The sequence below is a fragment of the Lutra lutra genome, chromosome 18 (genome assembly GCF_902655055.1).
Source record: "Lutra lutra chromosome 18, mLutLut1.2, whole genome shotgun sequence".
Taxonomy (NCBI): domain Eukaryota; kingdom Metazoa; phylum Chordata; class Mammalia; order Carnivora; family Mustelidae; genus Lutra; species Lutra lutra.
The window spans coordinates 22,458,988-22,482,769 of record NC_062295.1 but is presented as its reverse complement, the minus strand read 5'-3'; the positions used below and the strand labels follow the sequence as shown (position 1 = coordinate 22,482,769).

The 23,782-nt window shown below is 52.3% G+C and overlaps 1 protein-coding gene across 1 annotated transcript in view; it reads right to left on the bottom strand.

Moving 5' to 3' along the window:
* SBK1 (SH3 domain binding kinase 1) overlaps nucleotides 1-20,870 on the bottom strand; it is a 47,979-nt gene extending 27,109 nt beyond the window's left edge. Inside the window, exon 1 of the mRNA XM_047713679.1 lies at nucleotides 20,741-20,870. The gene's annotated coding sequence lies outside the window, so the exon portion shown is untranslated. The remainder of the gene's footprint in view (nucleotides 1-20,740) is intronic.
* Nucleotides 20,871-23,782: the final 2,912 nt, after the last annotated feature.

The window sequence follows — 23,782 nt, the reverse complement described above, 5'->3', positions numbered from 1 at the left end:
CCGAAGATAAAACTTAGCTATGATTTCCATAACAGCACAGAAGAAACGTCAGAAAAAGGGTGTCCATTTAGGTTTCCTCTGCCCGGGGATGGGGGCATGTCCTCATACTCCCAGGCAGGCAGTTTGCCACTCCCTGCTCAGGGAGGCTTGAGGGGCCAGAAATCCATCCCAGGACTCCCTTTGGCTACATCACTGATGTGTTCACTGATGTGGCAAAGTTTCCGTTACTGCTAGGGACTGGGGAAGGAATGAAAACAGAGCCCCTGTCCTCTAGGATATATACATCTCGTTTCAAACCATATGAGTTTGGGTAACTCTACTAGCTGGACTGAAACTGACGTGTCGGCCATTTTGGAAGTCCCCACGGTGGGGAAAAATGATAGCATTTGGGGATTTTCCCAGTGTGGTGTACGTTCTATGATGCTCTTTATTGCTAACGTCCCCCTGTCATGACAAAGAGAAGGCATTCCTAGCTTGCTGGTCCGCCTTACGTTGGTATAGGAAGCGCCCTCTGCCCTCATGGCCGCCACCATGCCCAGGGCACTGCCCCTGGTGACCCGCTTATCCATATGGCCAGAGATCCTGGTGCCACCAGCGACTGAGTAGTTCAGAGAGCAGATCAGGTTTAGGAAGCTGAAGATCATGGTGACATTCTGAGCAAAGGTTATGGAAGCCCTTCACAGCCAGGAACAGGAGCCTCCGGAGCCCCTGGGAGACACAAGTCAAGCTATTGCCAATAATGAAAAACCAACAATTCCACCAGAACCCAAGATGGATCCGAAGGAAGACAGGAGGGGAGCCCGGGATGGACAGCAGCTGGAGGTGAGCGATCTTTAAATCCCTCATTACCTTTTCGGAGAATATATTCTGAAATGAGAAACACAGTATTCCAGCAAGAGTCCTGATGAGCTCTCCACCTCCCGTGTTGAAATACAAAGTCTGTGACCGCAGCCAGCAGGATGCCACTGATGATGGAAGTACAGTATAATGGCAGTGCGGAGAGGGAAGAACCTTGCTCCTTTATGACATTGCCGAGCTGCTGAGTTGTACTTGGAGTGGCTTTGAAGGGAATTCTCCTCGTAGCTGAAAGCATGCCAACGGATATGAGAAGGATAGCTCTAAAATGATGAGAGTGGTTGCTCCTGGAGATGGAATCTAGGAAATGGGCCTGGGGTCGGTGTAGATAATGGGAACTCATTTTTCTGATAATGGGAACTCCACATTTTCTTCTTCCTTCCTTCCTTCCTTTCATTCATTAAAAATAGCTGGCATGGGGTTGGGGGGGGCACCTGGGTGGCTCAGTGGACTGGGCGTCTGACTCTTGGTTACTGCTCAGGTCACGATCCCATGGATCCCAGGACTGAGGCAGGCTTTGGGCTCTGTGCTCAGCAGAGAATCTGCTTGAAGATTCTCTCCCTCTGCCCCTCCCCCCACTACTGCTAGTGTGTGTGTGTGTGTGTGTGTGTGCGCGCGCGCGCGCGCGCGCGCGCGCGCGCTCTCTCAAATGAGTAAATAAATCTTTTAAAAAAATATCTGACACAGGGGCGCCTGAGTGGCTTAGTGTATTAAAAACTCTGCCTTCCAGTTGGGTCATGATCTCAGGGTCCTGGGATCGAGCCCCACATAAGGCTCTGCTCAAGCAGGGAGCCTGCTTCCTCCTCTCTCTCTGCCTGCCTCTCTGCCTACTTGTGATCTCTGTCAAATAAATAAATAAATAAATAAATAATCTTTAAAAAAAATCTGACACAAATATAACAAAATGTTAACATTGGTTCTAGCTGTGGATACGCAAAGGTTTCTACTTCTCTGTATTTTCTCTTACGATTTTCAAAATAGTTAAAAATTACTCAGTGGAAGTCTTTCTATTTATTTATTTTTTTCAATTTTATTTATTTTATTACTTTTAAAGATTTATCTAGTTGAGAGATTATTTGCTTGAGAAGCAGACTCCCCGCTGAGCAGAGAGCCCAATGTGGGACTTGATCTCAGGACCCCGAGATTTCAGGACCCAGGCTTTCCAGTGGAAGTCTTTTTAAATGGGATCTGGGGGGGGGATTAAAAAAAGAGGGGCATCTGGGTGGCTCAATCAGTTAAGCATCTGCCATCATCTCAGTTCATGATCTCAGGATCCTGGGATTGAGTCCTGCCTTGGGTTCCCTGTTTAGTAGGGAACCTGCTTCTCCCTCTGCCTCTGCTGCTCTCGCCTGCTCATGTTCTCTCTCTCTAGATCACCCTCTCTCTCAACTAATTAATAAAATCTTAAAAAAAAATAGATTTTGCAGAATGTGATTCTGTGTTTTCTAAAGCCAGATCCAGGAATTAGCTAGAATGACCTCACCTCATATTCTCTGAGAAACACAGGACTGGGCTGTAGTTGGGCTCCCTGACTCCCTGCACTCAGACCTGCTGCTTTCTTTCCAGGCTGGATGGGGCTACTTCTCCGTCTGGGAAGTAGAGTGAGGATCTGATAGGACCTCCCCTCCCCACCCCCAAGCTTATTGCAGGGGAGCAAGGAGCAGCCTCTGGAATCCTCAGAGCAGACACAGTAAAGCTACCCAGAGTTGGTTCAGTCCCAGCTCCTTCCTCAGCGATTAATCACCAAAGCTATCCCCAGGAATCTAGGCATTTGGAAGGAAGCAAGTGCTGTTCAGTACACGATCCCCAGGGGTCTGGATTTCATGATGTCTTAGTTTGGGTTTCCCGGAAACAGACCCTGAGACAGTGATTGGAAAGGAAGTAGTTTATTTGGTAGATAATCTCAGGGAGGGGAGTGGAGAAGCGAGCCAGGAAGGCGATGCCCGAGAGTTACCAAGGTGGGCAACAGGAAGGGAGTCCCACTGGGGAGCGCTCAGAGACAGAGTGGAATGTGTACCTAAGATGTTCAGACCATGCGTGATACCTCAGCTCCTGGAAGTTGTCAGGGTCAGGGAGAGCTGCGGCAGGGACGGGCAGGGCTGTGGATGTGAGCAGAGCAGCGGGATCAGATAACAGTGATGAGGATGCTGGCAAGCAGGAGTGGGGGAGGGGCCCAGGAAGACAGGGTTGAGACTGACAGTGTCTGCCACCAAGATGAGCACTTACTGCCGGGCTCTGGTGTTGGCTTAATGGTCACATAGTCCAAGTAGAGAGTATAACTCTTACCCAGCATCAACTCTCCCCCGCATCTTTTAGCAACATTACCCAAATTTTCCCTTGGGGACCCGTATTCCTACATGTTAGGGGGTTCTCAGCAGGAGGAGGGGCTCAGCTGTTGGGCTCTAGGAGTGCGTTTGTGACCCAGCGCCCACCAATCAGTGTCTACCAGCCCCCTGGTCATGCTGATTATTTCTGAGATGGGTCTGTACCCCAAGCCAGGCCAATAGGATAGAACTCTCTTTCCAGTGAACCAAAAGATGGAGAGATATAAGTCTAGAGTTAGTGTTACCAGGGAGAACCTCTCAGAGGTTGAAGCCAAAACAGCAGAGCCAAGAGATGATGAGTCAAAATCCTCATACTATCATTTGAGCCCCTGGATCCAGCCATACCTGAAGGCTCTGGACTTTTTGGGTATGTAATCCCCCTAAAGTTCCTTTTGTGCTTGTCAGCTGGACTTGGGTCTCTGCCACATACAACCCTAAGTTCTTTATACTATGTATAAATGTGGGTTTCTGAAGTGTTAAAAAATACAGGGGTAAAGGAACGATTCTGCCATCTGTTCCCATACTATTTCCTCAGCGTCCCAGGTTGTGAAAGGGAATTCTCAGAGGGAGCTCAACCTGCCCAGGAGCAGAGGTTTCGGATTCTCGGAGTCCACCTCCTGCTCCCTAAGGGCCCTTGTTCTTGGGATCACTTGAGGAGCTGGGTGGGTTCCGGCTGCCACGTGGTGTCCTTTTCTCTTTCAGGAACCTCTGGGTTCTAGGCCAAGACATTCATTCATTCATTCATTTGTTCATTCATTCATTCACGCTTGATAACGGGCACCTACTGGAAGGGGTCACTAGGATAAACAGGTGAGCTCCACAGACAATCTTTGCCTTCGGGAGCCTCTAGCCCAGTGGGGGAGACACTGTTCAAATCGCCCCAATAAGGGTCCAATTCTGACCAAGATCAGACTACAAAGGAGAGACAGAGGTCAGGGCTTTCTGGAGGAAGTGACGGCTGCGCTGGGATGGCAAGCGGGGAGCAGGGGCTACGTAGGGAAAGGGCTATCTAGGTGTTCAGACCCCTTCTCCCCGCTTCCTGCTCACTGTTGGGTATCAACCCCCCGTCTCTCCCCTAGAGCCCGCTCAGCAACTTGGGCACACCTCCTTTCCCCCACCTTGCAGAGCTCATACCCCTCAACTCCAGGAAGCTCTGCTTTCTGTCTGGCCTGCGTCCTGCCTGCTGCGAGCACCGCCCACTGTCTTTGCTTTGGGCCCAGGGGAGGTGAAGGGCAGCTGAGCATGGGCCCGCCAAGTACTTTTCGCATCACCTCTCTTCTCGGGACTGAGTCTCTAGACATTTATTAGGCATCAAGGGTGTGCCAGGTACTTCCACAAGGCTAGGCCTTCCCCCAGAAGGGGAAACTGAGGCACGGCGCTAGAGGTCCTGAACTAGCAAGGCCAACCTCTTCCAGCCCTGGGGTAGGAATGGACACTGTGTTCTTATCCCTTTAACCTCTCCCAGGCCAAGGGCTCTGCTCTGTAGGCAGCCTCCGTCCATTACTGGTACTCTCAGAGCCTCTTCTTGACTCCTAGGGACGGGATCCTCTGGTCGCCCCCTCCCTTCCTCCAGCCCCCAGCCCTCAGGGAACCTCTGTCCAACCCTGCCTGTTTTTTCACAAACACAGATTTGTGCCAGGCCAAGTCCTAAGCGTTGTGTGCATATTAACTCATTCAAACCTCATGACAAGCGTGCGGTGAGGCTACAGTCACCTTGTCTCCAGGACACAGAATGGGGAGGCATTTGCTGAAATTCACACCCTAGGTGGGGCTCAAACCCAGGCGGGCTCCAGAGTCCAGGCCCCCAGCCACAGGCTGCCCAGCCTACCCATCTCAACCAAGCCATCCCCACCTCCTCCTCTCGTCCCATTCCATTCTACCTCTTCCCACCTCTCTCCCCTTTTCCCTCCCTATCACAATTTCCCAATTTCTGTCTATTTCTGCCTATGACCTGCCACCCTCCCCAGGTGGCGGACTGTCTTGGCATCCTGGGATGATGGTGGGATTGGGGTGGGGGGAGTGGGGAGAGACACAGGGCAGAGGTGTGGGTGCTAGAAGGGCCCTGGCCACATCTGCTCCATGCCCTGCCTCGTGGAGGCTCGGCCGAGTCAGGGCCTGGCGGAGGTGGGCAGGGTGGGAGCAGGTCTGCAAGCCCTAATTAAGTCACTTAATTAGGTGGGGAGGAAAAGCCTGTGGGAGTTAATGAGCTTGGCTAATTAAGTGGATCCTGGAGAATGGCTCGAATTCTAATGGCTAGGGAGGGATGGGGGCTCAGGCAGGATGGAGGGAGGGGGAATGAGACGCCTGGTGCCTCTCAGGTGTCCCTAGGTCTGTCAATGGCCACCATGGGGGTCTGAGGCCACTACCAAGACCTGCAGTGACCATCAGGGCGTGCATCCACCCCTAGGAGCTGGTCTGAACTTACCCACAAGGTCTGATGCCCTCACCAAGGTCCTATAAATTACTGACACCTGGGCCTGAAGTTATTATTGAGGGCCGGTCCCCTGGCATCCATCTCTTGGGGGCTAAAGCCAGGTTCCCTTGGAACATTTTGGGGAATGGGGACAGAAATTGAGCCCTGACCCAGGAACCCTTCAGAACCACGACGACAAGCCCCATGGCAGGTCGGGAACCGTGACAGCCACGCACTCATCGCCCCATGTTTAAGTTTGCAATGTGTGCCCCCGTCCCTGCTGTAAAGATGTGCAGGGCTCTCGTCCCAGCTCACAGATGTGGCAACTGAGGCCAGTGAGGAAGGAGCTTGCCCTGGCTCGTCCTCAGCCTCCTGCTCACTGCGCAGGGCCTAAGGAATATTGTCTTCCAGGCCAGGGCCAGCTCTTCTAGGAGCCCTGGGGGCCTTCTCTTGCTGGAGCCCCATTTCTCTCTAATTGTGGGGTCCTGAATAACAGCCACCACCACCACCACCCCAGCTCCGGCGGGTAGAGCACTTAGTACTGGGGAGATGTGAGCACATGATACCAGGGCAGCTGCAGAATGTGGGCCCTTGTTCAGAGAGCAGAGCTAAAGCCTGTCCCTTCTGCCCAGCTCTCTCTCTCTCAGCCCGTCATGGTGGGTTTCTAGTTACTGTTCAGTGTCACGCTCTCTTGGGCATGGGGAGCCGCGCTGGCCAGCGCAGCCCCTCATTGGTGCCCGGGGCCACTCCACTGCATTCGCAGCATGGACCCTGACTGCACCCTGGGCACGCCCCACCTTCCACAAAGGACAGCAGTGGTGACTGCGTGGGGCCAAGGAGCGGTCGCTGAGAACCCATGCAGGGGATGCGGGTGGGCAGGATGTCCCTTCAGACCTCACTTACGAATTCAAAGATGAAGCTCATAAGATTGCAAGATGCTACGACAGAGCAGGAAACCCCAAGGTTGGGGCCCTGCATGACACACAATCTGATAGTCATCCCAGCACCCCCTGCACACTCGCTACCATTGTTGCCCTCATTTCACCTGTTTGTTCACTTACTTATTCAATTACCAAATATTTGTTGCGTGCCTCTGCTATACAATGAACGGAACAGAACAAAATCTCAGTCGGGGGCAGGGAGACCAGGGAGGTCCTCATAGAGAAGGTTCCACTCAGGCAGAAACTTGAAGGTAAGGGAGGGAGCCATGCGGATACGGGGCGGTGGGGGTGGGGGTGGGCAGGGTACAGTAGGCCAGCCAGTGCAAAGGCCCTGGGTCAGAGTGTGTTTGGGATGTCAGGAACAATTAAGAGGCTGGTAAAGCAGGGGAGGAGATAAGAAGTAATGGGGACAGTTCATTTAGGGCCACCATAAGTCTTTGGCTTTGACTCTTGAGGGCGGTGGGAGTCCTTGGAGGGTTTTGAGCAAAGGAGGGCTCACAGGCCCCCTCTAGCTGTTGTGGGGGCAGACAGCCTCTGGGAGGCAAGAGGAGACATGAGGAGGCTCCTGCACCCAGCTGGGTGAGAGAAGACAGCAAGTCGGACTGGGGCAGTAGGAGGAGAGGTGGGGAGAAGTGGGGATTCTGTGGACAGATTGGACAATGGAGGTGAGGGGTGTGTGGTTTACTCTGGGTACCTGGACCATCAATTTCCATGAACAGGTGAGGAGATTAAGCAGCTCTCGGGTCCCCAGTGTTCCTTGCCCTTGAGGGTCCGCTGTCATCTGGGGAGGGGCACTCCATCCTCCAGCTCTCCATTGCAACCTGCCCCAGGCCAGCGGTGGCACCTGAACTCTCCAACACAGGCTCACAGACTGAGATGTTCAGAGCAGCCGGGGAGGGACCCTGGCTGGGGGACACTGCCTGAGCCGGGACAGTGGGGAACCAGAGAGTCCAGGCTCTACCCGCACGGTGGCCTCTTCGCCCCTGTGACCCACTCTTGCCATGTGGGAGTGTAAGCTCAGGCTCTTAGACCCTCCGATGTTTCGAGAGAAGTTTGGAAATCCAGATCTTAGGATGGAATGCCCTGCTTTTAACAATACTAGCAAATCAGTGTTTAATGTCAGGGCGGGCTATCCCCCCATGTGGGTTGCTTCTGTGGGCCTTCTTCCCACCGCAACCTCTGCATCTGGGATGTCTGCAGACCTGGAAATGCGGGTCCCCCTGGGGTGCGGCTTGACAGGTCAGATGTTGGTTGCTGTGGGCAGGAGCCGGGGAGGGGGCAGATAGGAGAATGGCTGGGGAGCTCCCCTCTGAGCCCCTTGGGTACCAGGCAATGGCATTGTCCCAGAGATGATGTGGTTGTCAGGCTAGGGTAGCTGCTTGTCCCTGGGGCCCCCCAGAGGAGGGAGGAAGGTACAGTGGCTGGAAGGGTGAGACCACGGCCAGGAATGAGCCATAGGATGAGAAGCGCTCCAGGGCAAGAGAACCTGCACAACTGAGCCGGAAGGGAAGATGATTGGGCTTCTCCTTGTCCCTGCCCCTGGGACCACCTGCCCTACCCCACCCAGCCTCTGCTCTCCCCCAATCTCATAAAGCCCCTATCCATTTTTCTGGATCTGGGCTGGGTAAAGGGGCAGCCGGAGAAGCAGAGAGAGACAGAGGAGACAGCAAAACCCGGGCGTCCCAGGAATGACCTCGTTCATGCTGCCAACAACCCCAGAAGGTTGGAGCCGTGGCCGCGCCCATTTTACCGCGGACGGAACTGGGTCACAGAGCCCTTGAGTAACCTGGCCAAGGTCGCGGGGCCTTGGAAATGGTGGGAACTACCGTTAAATCCAGGGGTATGTGGCTACAAAATCTGCAGCAGGAACATAGGAGCTGTCAGATCAAGAGGCCAGAGCCTCCTGCCGGTGACCGGCGGGACCCGTTCCTGCATGTGTGAGCGCAGCGCTCCCTCTAGTGGCCGATCTGTCACAGTGCAGGACGAACTGTGGGACTGCCTCTGTCCCTGCCTGTCTGTCCCTCACACACAGGCACACAGGCCACTGCTTAGGATCTGGTCCTCCAGAGGAAGACCACGCCATCTCCATCTTCAGCTCACCTACAGCGCAAGCCATGTGGCGCCGCCCTGACTCACCTGAGGCCCCTTCTCCTGGTCAGACTTCACTAAGCTGTGCCCATCCCAGGGCACCTGTTTGTTGTCCCCCTGCTTGTCCCTTTCTCTCTCTCCATGTCTGGGTCTCCTTGTCTACACCTGCGGGTTTCTCCCAAACTCTGCTGCATGTTATAATCTCCAGGGAAGCTTTAAAAAATCACTCACCTGAGGCCCCTTCTCCTGGTCAGACTTCACTAAGCTGTGCCCATCCCAGGGCACCTGTTTGTTGTCCCCCTGCTTGTCCCTTTCTCTCTCTCCATGTCTGGGTCTCCTTGTCTACACCTGCGGGTTTCTCCCAAACTCTGCTGCCTGTTATAATCTCCAGGGAAGCTTTAAAAAATCATGATGCACAGACCACACCCAAGAGCAAATCAATCCATTTCCTCTCACCATCTTTAGATTTGTGGGAGCAAACTTCCAGGGGTGGGAAGATAGCGAAACTTTCAGGCAGCCTACAGCAGGCCTCTGGGTTTCCCAACCTCTTCTGCTTCCAAGCTTACACCCTAGATCTCATAATGACCCCACGCCCCACCCCCCGCCAAGATCTCAGGATCTTCCCCTTCTATCCTCTTGGTCACTTGCTCTGGTACACGCATGCAACAGCTCATTGACCTCCTTGAGACCACCGGGCCGCAGACCATCAGCCCCTTGTGCCATCACCATCCTTCTTGCCCTGTTTGGGTTCCACACACCATCACCATAGCTGCTGCCTGGAACCCCACTCCTGTGCCCTCCTCCCCTGTCGTGGTCCCTGGCTGGCAGGACGGTAAGCATCACCCTCTCTCTGCCTGCCCCAAGCAAGCCAGCTTTGCAGGAGCTTCCTGCACGGGGTTCACAGCTTCCCTCCTAGTTCATAATCTGGAAGGGGTGCTCATTGCTGCTGCACAACCCCTGTTATGCCCACCAGCTGCTTTCCCCCCTCGCTCTGGGATGGGAAACTTCCATTTGCCTGTGATTCTCCTAGGGATCTTGGTGGAGCCAAGGATCTTGCCTGTCTACCCAGCCCCCAGCTCTGGCTGTCCCCAGCTTCTGGTCTGTCCACCCTACCCTGAGCAGCAAGGTCCTGGCTGACTCCTTCCCACCATCTCCTTTCTTCTCCAACTGTGGCTCCCACTTCACTGAGAAAACAGATGGATCCCAATGCCTCCCATCACAGAAGCACAAACCCACCCAGCTGCTCACTTCTCTCTTCCTCCCATCTGCTTGGGTTGGCCCTCCTCCTTGTGAGGCCAAGCTGCCCTTGGGACCTTGTTTCTTCAGGACTCCCCTGCCTCCCTATCCCACCAACCTGGTTCTTGTCCCAGGATCGTTCCCGCGGACACACTGGCTTAGGCATCTCTTCCTTCACCCCTCACGGTGTGCAAAGCTTCCTGACCGAGCTGGCTTCCTGTTGCTGCCCTGCCATCTCCATGCCTCTCTTTTGTTCTTACTGTTTTTCCACGTTCCTTTTGCAGAGACGGCTTGCGTTTTTATTCCAGTTAAACGTGCTCACAGCTTGGAACCGAGAAACACGAGCAGCCTCCTCTCTCATTTCCCACCGCTTGGGGACAATCATTTCAACTGCAGGAATTTTTACGTCTGGCTTTGCTACCTAGCACCTTCCCATTGCTTCTTTCCAGTTTTAGGTTTTCTCTGTCAACTCCTCACTTTGGAAGATGAGGATTTAGTTCCCTTACACTCCCTTACATCCGTCCCCCACACACTTCCTATTCCCACTCTCCTAATACAGCCGCATCGGAACATTGCTGGTGCCTACGTATTGTGGAAACGTTATGAACAGCTTCATGTGGAAGACTACACATTCTCCTCCCTCCTTTTCCTTTTTGAGAATAGATTTTTTAAAAAAAGTAATTTCTATTCCCAACATGGGCTCAAACTCATGACTCCAAGATCAAGAGTGGTGTGTTCTACCAACTAAGCCAGCCGGGCACCCCCAAGATTTTATTCTGTAGAGCAGTCTCAGGCTTAAAGTATCGTGCAGAAAGGACATAGACCTTCCTCTCCCACGCCCCCAGTTTCCCTTGTTATTAACATCTTGTATTGGGGCGCCTGGGTGGCTCAGTAGGTTAAGCCTCTGCCTTTGGCTCAGGTCATGCATGATCCCAGGACTCTGGGATCAAGCTCTCTGCTCAGCAGGGGGCCTGCTTCCCCCCCCACCTCTGTGCCTGCCTCTCTGCCTACTTGTGATCTCTCTCTCTTTCAAATAAATAAAATCTTAAAAATAATCTTGCATTAAGGCTGTACATTTATTACAATGGATGAAATAATAGATACTTTATTATTAACTAAAGTCCATATTTGGGGCTGAGGGCTGGCTCTGTGTTGTACATTCTACCAGTTCTGACAAACGCATGGTTTCATCCCACTATCGTACAGAATAATTTCATTGCCCTAAAAAAATCCCATGCTCTGACCCTCCCCACAAATCACCTGGCCACCACTGGTCTTTTTACTGCTTCTAGTTTTGTTTTTTTTTTTTTTTTTTTTTTTTTCCGGAATATCAGATAGTTGGAATCCTGTAGTGCGTACCCTTTCCAGAATGGCTTCTTAGCAATATGCATTGAGGGTTCTTTTTGTGGCCTGATGATTAATCTCTTTTGATTGCTGAATGATATTCCATTGTATGAACAGACCACAGTTTATCCTTTCACCTGTTGAAGGACATTTTGGTTGCTTCCCAGTTTGGCAATTATAAATAAAGCTGCTATCCATGTGCAAATTTTTGCGTGGACGTAGGTTTTCAACTCATTTGCATAAACACCAAGGAAGGCTCTTGCTGGATCCTATGGTAAGACTGTGTTTAGCTTTGTAAGAAACTGTCAGTCTGTCTTCCAAAGTGGCTGTACCACTTTGCATTCCCATCAGCAATGAACGGGAGTTCCCGTTGCTCCACATCCTCACCAGCATTTGGTGTTGTCAGTGTTTTGAATTTTAGCCCTTCTAATAAGTGTGTATTGGTAACTCATGTTGTCTTAATTTGCTGTTCCCTAATGACACATGATGTTGAGCATCTCTTATATGTTTATTTACCATCTACATACCTCTTTGGTGAGGTATCTGTTCAAATCTTTTGCCCATTTTAAAATTGAGCTGCCCCTTTTCTTCTTTCTTTCTTAAGAATTCCTTGTATACTTTGGATAACAGTCCTTGTTACCCAAAGGACAAAGCTTTTTTTTTTTTTTAATCAGACCAATTGTGTTTTGCAAATATTTTTTCTCTCATTCTATGGCTAGTCTTCTCATCCTCTAAACAGTGTCTTTCACAGAGCAGAAGTTTAAAATTTTAAGTTTCTTTCCCTTTTCTGTGCAAAAGTTTATTTTTCTATGTGTTTATATCTAATGTGATCCACATTCTCTCCTACTTGTGTAAATCTCTCAAAAGTCAAAATACTTAGGTATTCTATCACTTTCATCTCCTTAAAGAAATCTTTTCTAGAACCTTCTGACTCATTTCCCTTTTTTTTTTAAAGTAGGTTCCACGCCCAATGTGGGGCTCGAACTCACAACCCTAAGATCAAGAGTCTCATGCTCTACTGACTGAGTTAGGCAGGCACTCCCCTCCTGACTTATTTCAATGTGAAATGTCTGCCCACCAGGACTGCTGCCCAGCGATGCTGCCGCAGGGATTTCCCTTCACCATCATCTGGGAGATGCCCTTCATCTCTCGGTCTTGTGTTGGCTCCCTTGTTTCCTAGATCCCAGGTCCTTCTCTTTTGTGGTTTACTTCCTTGTTTTGTGAAATACATCCTTCAGGAGCTTTTTTTTTTTTTTTTTTTTTTAGATTTTATTTATTTATTTGACAGACAGAGATCACAAGTACGTGGAGAGGCAGGCAGAGAGAGAGGAGAAAGCAGACTCCCCACTGAGCAGAGAGCCCAATGTGGGGCTCGATCCCAGGACCCTGGGATCATGACCTGAGCCAAAGGCAGAGGCTTTAACCCACTGAGCCACCCAGGCACCCCCCTTCAGGAGCTTTCTTAAGAAAGGTGCATGGGACCACAATGACCAAAATATGGAAAGAGTCCAGACGTCTATTGAAGGATGAATGGGTGAAGAAAATGTGATATGTGTGTGTGTGTGTGTGTATGTGTGTATGTACCTACATCCCCCTTTTCTATTATATATATGGATTCAATACCATATATATATATATATATATATATATACACACACATACATATATATATTCCAATGTATATGTAATGGACTATTACTCAGCCATCAAAAAGAATGGAATCTTGCCATTTGCATGGACATGGATGGAACTGGAGTATATTATGTTAAGTGAAATAAGTCAATCAGAGAAAGACAAATAGCATATGATTTCATTCATAGGTGGAATTTAAGAAACAAAAGAGATGAACATAGGGGAAGGGAAGGAAAAATAAAATAAGATGAAAACAGAGAGCAAATCATAAGAGACTCTTAACTCTAGGAAACAAACCGAGGGTTGCTGGAGGGGAGGTGTGGGGAGAAGGGGTAACTGGGTGATGGGCATTAAGCAGGGTACATGATGGAGTGAGCACTGGGTGTTGTATGCAGCTGATGAATCACTAAATTCTCCTCTGAAACTAATAATACAGTATATGCTAATTAACTGAATTTAAATACAAAATTTAAAAGAAAAATGTGTGGGAGGTAAAATTTTTTGAGCACTTGTAAATCTGAAACAATCTTTTTCCTCCTCTCATTTTATGAATGGTTAGGCTAGGTATAGAATTCTAGGCTGACAATAATTTTCTTCCATACTTTTGAAAACTACTTCATTGTCTTCTGGTTTTCAGGATTGCTGATGAGATGTCTGATGATATTTCAGTTCTTTTTTTTTTTTTAAGATTTTATTTATTTATTTGACAGACAGAGATCACAAGTAGGCAGAGAGGCAGACAGAGAGAGAGGAGGAAGCAGGCTCCCCGCCGAGCAGAGAGCCCGATGCAGGACTTGATCCCAGGACCCCAAGATCATGACCTGAGCTGAAGGTAGAGACTTTAACCCACTGAGCCACCCAGGTGCCCGATATTTCAATTCTTGATCCTTCATAGAATCTTGTAGAATGTTCTTCTTGTCCTTGTATTCTAAAATTTACTGGCAAGTGGCCTTGGTGTGGGTCTATTTTTATCCTTTGGTTGGATACTCAGTGGGCACTTTTGATCTAGAAACTCAGGTCTTTCCATTCTGAGAAATATTTAAAATAATTCATTGATTATTTCCTCTCTTTTCTTTCTGGAACTCTTTTGTTCAGGTGCGAGATTTCTGCGTTGGTCCTCTCATTTTCTTACTCTTTCTTTCCTACTTTCCACACAGTAGCAGCCCTGGAGGTGCCCCTTCTGAGTTTTTCTTTCTCGAAGAACTTGTCACTCAGCTGTGAGGAGTGCAGGGGCTGACAGCCTCCAACTATAGGGACTTTGAGCTCTGCCATGGCCTTTGCACCAAGACCAAGGTCTTTCTGGGCAGCCCCACCAGCAACTGAACTCAGCAGAGACACCAGGGCCTGGTCATTTCTGCCCAATGTGGGGCTCCTTGGATGAACAGTCTTTCCTCTAGGAGCTGCTCCTGGTTGGCCAAGATTTGGTTTGATCTGCCTCTAGGTCAGGTGCTGTTTGCTTAGATCTGTTTCCTTCCAGCAGCCATTCCACAGGTGTCGGCCCTATGTCACGGTCTGAAGGTTCTCCCTGTCCAGTCTTGCTTCCTCTTCTTTTATTTTCATGAGCATCAGCCCCCCAGGACTTCTTGCATTCCTAGCTCCATATCATAGCATCTGTTGACTGGAGAGTCCAAACCTACACATGTATCTTTACCTTTTTGCTCTACTTTTTGAAAAATGTGTTTATCTTCTCATCCAGTGGTCAATTTTTTAAAATTCAGGGCCCAGTGGGAAATATTTGAAGCTTATGGGCCATATGGTCTCTGCTTATGTGAAAGCAGCCACTGTACATAGGACATATTTTTTAAAAAAGGGGTGTGTGTGTGTGGCTGTGTTCCAATAAAACTTTATTAAAAAAAAGAGAACAGATGACAGGCCTGTAAGCCATAGTCTGCTGACCCCTGTAACTCTTTCAAATATGCTTTTCATTTCCGGACAATATTCCGAATTTCTAAGAAGTTTTCTTTGTTTTGTTCATTTTCAGAGTATTTTTATCTTTCAAAATAGCATCTAGCATTTGTTTCATAGCTGGTAGGGATTTTCCTACATTTCAGAATATAGTCATCATCGTTGTGTTTTTAGGTTTTCTTTCCCTTGTGTATTCTGTTTCCTCCAAATTTTGTTTTTCTGTTTGTTTTTGTCCTGCTTCTTCTATCACCGGTTTTTCTCCAGTGTTGGCAGTCCCTGGTTCATGCTTAAGAGATTTACAGAGCCGATAAAGGCGAGGCTCTGTGTGTGTGTGTGTGTGTGTGTGTGCGCGCACGCGCGTGCTGGGGCAGCTAGGCATCAGGGCGTGAAGAGACCTGAAAATGTGTTACCTTACATGGCAATGTGCTAGATCTCGATCAAGGTGTGGGTTACACAGGTGCGTACCTTCGTTAAAACTCATTAAACCAACCCCTTAAGACCTTTGCATTCCACTCTAATCATGCCTTGGTTAAAGAATATAAAAATACAACTTATAAAAGCAAGCTGATGAGTAGCCCTGTTTTGGGGCAGGGTGCTGGCTGGTTCGGGGGTTCAATCTAGAGAATCCTGGCCAGTCTGTTTTGCTGGGAAACCCCTGATGCCAACCTATTCTTTTCTTGATCCATCAGACTCTGAGATAAAGGGCAACACTAATACAGACACGCAAAAGGCAATTTAGAGGAAACAAAGATGTGTAGGGAGAGGACAAAGAGAAGGAACAGGAAACCCAAAGGACAACCCTAACAGAATACTCATGAATGTATCTGGAGGCTGAAGGGAGTGAACTCTGGAGAGTCCTGCCTGGAAAGCTGAGTCCTGACCTCACTCTTCCGGGGAGCCCAGAGGAGGAGGAAGGTCTCAGGTGATGGTGAGTAAAGGGGCAGAGCCTCCCAGATTCAGGATGTGGACTTGAACTAATCCTTCTAGTTGGGTGTAGAACTGCCCCCCTCATCATGCAGTCTGGAGACCCTCCCGTGTTTTATTCTCTCTGGAGAATAAACCTTCAGTCTCTGTCAGGGCGGGGGAGGGACAGCCGCCCAGCTGTGCCGAGCTGGAGAAAGAGACCTGAGGACGAAAGCCTTTCTTACACCGATACTCCTGTTTTGGGGCCCAGCTCTCCTCCCGTTTCTAGGGAGTACTTAGCCCACTAATGCCACTGGAGCCTTTGGGGGTTTTGTGGGGTTAACTCTGGAGCTCCTTGCCTTTCTCACACCCAGCTGGGGGCCGGCTTCAGGTGCAAGGTCATCGGGCTGGGAAATCGCTTACCCAGAGCTCATCTGCCTTCCAGATTCAAAATTTTGTTGCAGCTGTCTCCTGTGCAATGTATCAGTTCTTGCTGATTCATACTGTCCTGGGCAACCCCCACCCCCACCCCCCAATGTCTGTGTCCTAATCCCCAGAACCTGTGAGTATGTTACATTACCTGAAACAAAGGGACATCGCTGGTGTGGTTAAGGTTAAGGACCTTGACGTGGGGAGAGGATCCTGGATTATTTAGGCGAGCCCAATCTAAGCACACAAGGCAGAAAAAGCAGAAAACCTGTCTTTCTCAGCTGTGATCAGAGAGAAGCTACCATGCTCCCTGTTGGTGGGAGAGAGGGAGGGAACCACAAGTGGAGGAATGCAGGTCCCCTCTGGGAAAGGGCACCTGGGAAAAGACTAGGAAATGGATTCTCTCCTAGAACTTCCAGAAAGTTCTTCCAGAAAGAGCTTCCTCGGGCAGCCTTGTCGACACCTTGATGTTAGCCCAGTGAGACCTGTGTTGGACTTCTGACATACGGTCTGTAAGGTAATACATTTGTCCGATCTTAAACAAGCAAGTTCGCGGTAATTTGCTGTAGAAGCAAACACAGGACCCAAATGCATACCTTAAAGCATCCACCTGCTTCCTTCCTTTTGATGGGGTTTCAGAGAAGTTCTATGTTTCTTCTCAAAGTCCCTCCCAACCTCCGTGTCGCCAAATCCATTCTCTTTTCCCTTGATTGTTTGGCGTCTTTGAGGCTAAATGTCTGCTCCCCCTTCTGGAGCCGCTCTTCTCTTGGCTGCTGGGACCTCACACACACTCACACACACGGCTTCCAGTGCCCACCTTTCTGCTGATGCCTCCGACAGTCTATCACCAGCCAAGAGTCTCCCCTTTTGAGCCCCAGACTTTCAGGATCAAGCCGTCACTCGACATCATCGTTTCTTGGACAGCTCACATGCTTCTCCAATTGAAAACATCCGTGGCAGAATTCTTGATCTTCTCGCTGCACCTTCCCAACACCCGTGCATCTCTCCCACCCAGAAACCTCAGATTCATCCTCTGTTCCCTTCTTGCTTTAGCCCATCTGCAAATTCTGTCTCCTAATTATACCTAGGAGACATCTGCTTCTCCATGTCCAAGGTCCACCTTGGTCCAGGCCACCTCCATCTTCACCATGACCTCTGCACCGGTACCCCATGTCCACGCTGTAAGTCAGCCTGGTCCTCGCCTCCTGCCACTCTCCCCACCGTGTGCTCTGTGTGAGCCACGCTGGCCAAACTCTCGTCTGCCCCTGGGCCTTGGCACATCTGTTCTTCGTACCTGGGATGCTCCTACCCCCACTCTGCCCAGATCCTTCTCATTCTTTAGCTCTCAGATGAACTATCCCTACCTCCCCCATTCATCTTCTGCAACGGGGGTGTCTTCCCCACTATCCCTCTGCTTATTTCCTTAACAGTGGGTTTCGATCGTACTGATTTGTTTACTTCTGTTTTCTTTGGCTCCCGCATTGGCCGCATGCCACACAGACAGTATTTTCGCCTTGCAGTCTCCAGCGAACTTTGTGGCATGAATGAATGAACGGACAGACGGACACACCGGGCACCCGTTACGTGCCAGGTGCTTTCAGGTATTTCAAATAGTTCATTTTTCTAGACCTAGGAGGTTGTCACAGCTGGACTACATTTCCCAGGGTGATTTTTTGTTTTTTGTTTTTTTGCAAATCTGCCCAATAAGTGTGGGCTGAGATCAAGCCCGCCACTTCCGGCTTGGGCTCTTAAAACCTCACATGTCCTTCCTGGGCTCTTTCTTCTTTGTCTGTCCACGGTTGCAGACAATCCAGCAACAGATCTTGGAACCCTGGATGATGACCGCATCACAAGGGGGGAGGAGCCTGGGTCCCCAAAAGACCTAGCAGGGGGAGCAGTCTTCCCTGTACCCCAGCCCCTCTGGAACCCTGCAGGGGTAGGACATAGGCTCTACTGTGCCAAGCCATCATGATTTCCAGGCTTATTTGTTTCGACAGCTAGCCTCGCCTTAATTAATCCATCAAAGCGCCAGAGGTAGGTGGCTGGGAAGCCACACGGTGAGTGACAAGCCTTCCTCCAATGCAGATGTGTTCTCGGCGGGCTGGTATCTTACATCACCCCCCAGCAGAAGCCCCAGACTCTTGGGGCTCGCTCCCCTATTACAGCACCTCGCCTGGCCCGTGTCATAATCCTTCCAGCGTGTGCCCATCTTGTCCTTGCTGTAGTCTGCGAGCTCCTCCGGGGCAGCGTGCCTGTGTCACGGCCATCCCCATGGTCTCGGCACCCAGCAGATCTCAGGGAAAGCGTGTTGAATTTACAAAGGAGTCCTCTCTGTGCCCAGGTGCCTGAGAAAAGTCACCTCTTTAATTTTACAGAGGCTCCCAAGAGAAGCAGGAGGCCACAGAATCAGCGGGACTCGGGGCTACTGAGTATGGCAGTGGCTACTGGGAGTGGATCTGGGCACCTTCCAGAGGCTGGAGAAGGGGTGAGAAGGGCATGGGTGGGGGGCACCTTCTCTCAGTCCCTTATGGGTGACCCCACCGAACCTCGCTGCCCACTTGCCACTCCTACAGTAGGAAAGAAAGATTCCAGAGCCTTCCCTCCCACCCGCTCCAGCCTGCAGCCTGAGTGTCCACATCATCAGTATTTTTAGCTCTGGCACCTGTGGTCACTGTCTGCCCAGCCTGGTGTCCCCTCTCTGGGACTTAAAGGTCCAGCACCCACCAGCTGGAAAGAAGACTCTCAGGCCACTGTTTCCCCAGGGCAGGAGGCAGAGGGCAGTTCCCCTGTGGAGGGGGCTGGGCGGCGGGGGGGATGACAGGGACAGGGAGAAGTAGGCTGCCTGCTGAGCAGGGAGCCGGACTCGGGGTTCCATCCCAGGACCCTGAGTTGAAGGCAGATGCTTAACTGACGGAGCCACCCAGGTTCCCCCTAAGTGTGTATTTTTTGACAATCCCCTCAGGTGATTCTGGTATCCTCTGTCCCGGTGCCGTCTTCACTCCTGCAGCAAGCATTTTGAGCCCCTCCTATGAGAATAATGCTTCTCTCAGAGCTCATTGCTTTGGGACCTATGGATAGTCACAATGAGTCTCCTGTTTTGCTCACTTCACCACCGATGGATTAAGTCCTTGGCTCAGTAGTCAAGGCCGCTTGTGACCTGGCCCCCCCGGAAACTTGCCTGCCTCATCTCCTCCCATCCCCCTACAAATTCTCTCTCATGCCACCGGGCCTTTGCTCCTGCTGTCCCACTCCCCATGATGCTCCTTCCTCAATGTCACTCACCACCCGGGGGGAGGACCCAGACCGTAAGACAGACATCTAGGGTATCCTAGGGCCGCTGCAGGCACAAGTGGTCTGTTTTCCCATCTGACTCCCTGAGCACAGTGCACCCACGCCTGTTTGGGATCCCACCACCCTGCCACACTGATCTGTTTGCTTGTCTGTCTCTCCTGGCAGGCTGTGACCCTGGGAAGGTGAGGGCTCTGGTGCTCTGGGGTGGGGGTGGGGGGTCTCAGTCCCTACTGAGTAATGAACTGACAACCACGGCAGGGGCTATCTCCCCATTCCTCAGATGAGGAGACAAAGGCCCACAGAGGGAAATTTACAGACTGGGGATCCAACAGAGAAATTCAGGGAGGGAGGAAACTGGTCCAGACTGCAGGACTCCCCACCTCCCACCCTCCTGAAAGGGGCCTGGAGGGGCCACCTGGGTCAGCCCTCAGCCTATCCTTCTCCCCACCCAGGGTAGTGCTGACTCAGGCAGTGATGGAGGCGTGGGCGGGCTGGGCTGGAGCAGAGGTGACCCCTGTGTCCCCTGCAGACTTTCCATCCATTCCCGGAGCCTGTGGTCACAGCTTGGGTAATGCACTTGGCTGGAGCCTGGGTTTCCCTGGAGGTGGGGGTGGGGAGAACTGGCAAAAGGACAATGGCCCCTGGGGCATGAGCCCTCACATGGGGAAGAGTCCCACAAACCCTCACCTACATAGGTCCATAGAACTTATTATACCCACTCCCACGAACACATATGCACATTCACAAACACCCCCCCAAATGCTCACACAGCCACACAAACCTTCATTCCCACCCTGTCGCTGCTCTTTCCCTTTTACACACACACACACACACACACACACACACACACACACACACACGTTCAAGCATATAGACACGCAGACATTTTCCACCGAGTAATTCAACAAAGACTGAACATTATCAGTGCAGTGCAGGGAGGAAAGGTGGCTCTCAGCTTGGGGTGGGGCAGGGGCTTCCTGGAGGGCTTCCTGGAGGAGGAGACATTGCCACTGGGCCTGGATGGATGGGAACCAGGGAAAGGGGAAGCCTGGGCAGTTTTGCTGGGGGTAAATACAGGGGAGCAGAGCCCAGTGAGGTGGGTGGGGTCAGCCCAATCACGCAGGCCTTGAACGCCCAGCTGAGTGCTGACTTCATCCTGGTGGAGGGCCGTAGAGGGCTCTGAGCAGGGTGGGCACGAGCATCACTGGAGAGCACAGGAAAGGCACAAATGGGAGAGCCAGAGAGGAAGCTGCGGTGCCAACCAGGTATCTGAGAGTCTGACTCGGGGAGGCGGCAGTGAGGGATAAGCCACAACCCACAGAGAATTCCCTGGGTCTGAGCCCTGTGCCCTCGCCCTGCCCAAGCCCTGGGGCACTGACCTCTGCAATGGGACCTCTTCCAGCAGCTCCTCCTCCTCCTCCCTGTGGAAGCACACGAAGCAGAAGGCGGGCCCATCTTCTGCTCCACAGCCCAGGGGCCAGGCTGGAGGGAGCTCCAGGACCGGGCAGGGGTGGCTGGTGGGGACCTCGGTGGCATCGTCCCCAGCCTGGGCAGGGACAACCGAGCCAGAGCGCTCCAGGGTCAGCAGCCGGTTGGCCTCGGGGCTCCGCGCCTGCCCACCTGCCACCTGTGCCTTTTCCCTCAGGTTCCCCGTTGCCCCGGTGCTGAAGGAGACCTGTGGCTCGGATGGGGACTCCTGTCCTGGCCCACAGGGCTGGGCCTTGGGAAGCGGCTTCCGGGGAGCCGCCTGCACTCAGAGGTCGCTGGTTGTAGACCAAGGTCCAGCAGGGCCCCTCGCTGCCCCTCGCGGAGACCTCGGCCCCTCTCTGTGCCCACTTGGCTGCTCCTGTCAGGGTCAGTACTGGGAGGGCAGGCTCTCAAGTGCCTGTCCATCTGTTCTATCTGTCGGTCCAGACGTCTGCTGCTCCCCGTCCAGCCAGCAGGGCGCGGGCAGCAGGGGTGGCTTCCCCAAGAAAGTTTGTTCTGCCCTCCTGGGGCGCCGGGCACCGGGAGACAGGATCAGGACCTGCGGCTCAAAGGCGGGAGGAGAGCAAGTGAAGCTGGCTCCGTGCCCACTGCTGTCCCCCAAGGAAAGTTCGGCCCTCGGAGTCCTGGCTCTGGCTCTGGCTCTGGCGTGGAGAGCTTGCTCCCTCGGCTGCCTGCTCCCTCCGACTCCAGCGGCTGCTCCAGCAGACCGCTTGGCTGTGGGTATTAATAGCTCTACATTCACGCTGAGAAGCCTGGAGGTTAACTCCTTCCCCGCCAGAGCTGGCAAGGCCGGAGGGGCGGGCAGCTGCTGCAGGGAGCAGAGGGAAGGGGGGGGCGGTGCCTTAGGTCCTCCCCCATCTGAGCCTGCCTCCCTCCGCGGGACCCCGAGATGCCACCATCGTGCCCAGCAGCCTCTGTGTGGCACTGGGCATTGGGATTATGGTCAGAGTGCCTGGGCCTCCTCAACCAGCCATAGGCACCTCCGGGAGCCAGGTAGGACTGGGGAGCTCAGGAGTGCACCCCCCAAGACCGGGCTCTGAGCTCCAGGGCAATCTCCTGGACGCCTCCACTCACATGTCCGCCCTGCAACCTCTGGATCCTCCCGCCGCATTCTCTGAACAGTCGCCATCATTGCTGACTTTGGGTTTAGTTCCCACCCACCCCCCTACCCCGTGGGACCCAGAGGTGGATTACAGGCAGTCATATCTTACTGAGGAGTGTGGGAATACAGTGGGAAGAAGGGAACCCGGATAGAATTTGCTTGCTTGAGAACATTGGAAGCTCTATGTATCAGACACAGTGCTGGGCGCTGGACACTGAGCAATGGAGAGGGAAGACACTATTCCCACCTTGGTGGGGCCTTGCCTGTCATGGTGGGAGGCTGGTGGGACCCCAGCTCATCTACACGGTGCCAATGTAGGCAGGTGCCGCCCTCGAACGGCAGCGGGGAGGGTCCATCCCAGGCCAGGTTTCAGCCCCACTCGCCTCCTTTGCAACTCAGAGCGCACACACAACCGTTCCAGTGGCCCTGGAAACACCAATCAAAGGAGGAAACGTAAATTTTGAGTGTGAAAAGGGCTATGAACAAACACAGCAAGGAGATGGGAGGGAGGGTGAGGATGGCAGGGGGTTTGGTAGAGTGCTGGGGGAAGACCTCCAGCAGACAGAAGCAGCAGCAGGAGGAGGAGGAGGAGGCAGCTGGAAGATCTGGAGTGAGACTGTCCAGAAGAGGGACCAGCAGGGGCAAGGGCCCAGAGTCGAGAACCAGCTGGTCTGTCTGAGGAAGACAGGGACGAGCGGAGGGACAGGACTTTAAGCTGGGTCTTCAGGAGTGAGCAGTTTTTCTTGGAGCTCAGGAGGAAAGAGAGCGGAGCAGGTGCAGGGACGGAGGGTGGGGGCGAGGCGGGCAGACGGAGGTGATGCCATCCGGCCTGTAGCCAGTCATCACCATTGCAGAGTCGCCTCTCCCAGGGCTCCGATGCCCGAAGGATGGATGGAGGAGATGGAAGCTGGATGGAAGCTGGGAACCTGGGTCAGCTGAGGGGCTGAGGAGGCGGACGAGGGCGGAGAAGCTTGGAAGGAAACATCTATATTTGTTGAACTGAATTCCACTGGCTGGAAGGACAGATCTGCACCTCCTTGGCTAAGAGAAGGTGGGGGCTGCCTCCCCAGCCCCCACATGGAGTTGTCTAGGCTGCGCACAGTGCACAGGGCAGCCTAGCAGCTGGTGAGTGGGGGGGCTCAAGCCCTAAGTCTGCTCTGCCAAGCTTTGTGTCTTTAGCCTAGTGATGGCGTGGGTGTGTGTGTGTGTGGGGGGTCCATTTTGCTAATCGGTCAGCCTGAAGATGGCCTTCTTAACATCAGTCCACCTAGAGGGGTGCCCTTTGTGAATCGGTCTGTCCAAAGAGGGGGACTTGTTCCTGATTTGCACCATGGTGCCCCAGAGGCTGGGCTGGCCTAGAGGCCCCAGGTTCTAGTGTGGGCTCTGCTACAGTCCTGCTGTATGCTTTGGGTCAGTCGCTGTCCCTCTTCAGGAGCCACAAACCTGTAAACTTCCTTAGAAGCCCACTAATTCAACCCCAGCCCTCCACAGAAGAGGGAATGAGCTCAGAAAGGGGCAGATTCCCCTGGAGTCACACAGCGATGCCACAGCAGAGCCAGACACCTGGACTCTCGGCTCAGTGCTCTATCTTCCCTGCTGCTTGCCTTGGAGATTCGGTGTTTCCTAGAGGAGAGGAGAGGGAAAGGAGAGGGGGACAGGAGGAAGTGTGGAAATTCGGGGTCGGGGGGAAGAGGAGGAGGGAAGGGCTAGTCCAGGCCAGGCTATGGCTCCCTAGGGTGGGAGTCAGAAGGGGGTCAGGGTGTCCCAAGCCTCCAGGAGCCCCTTCCCCCCCTCCCTGGGCCCCATGGGTTGTCATTTGTGGATGTAATTA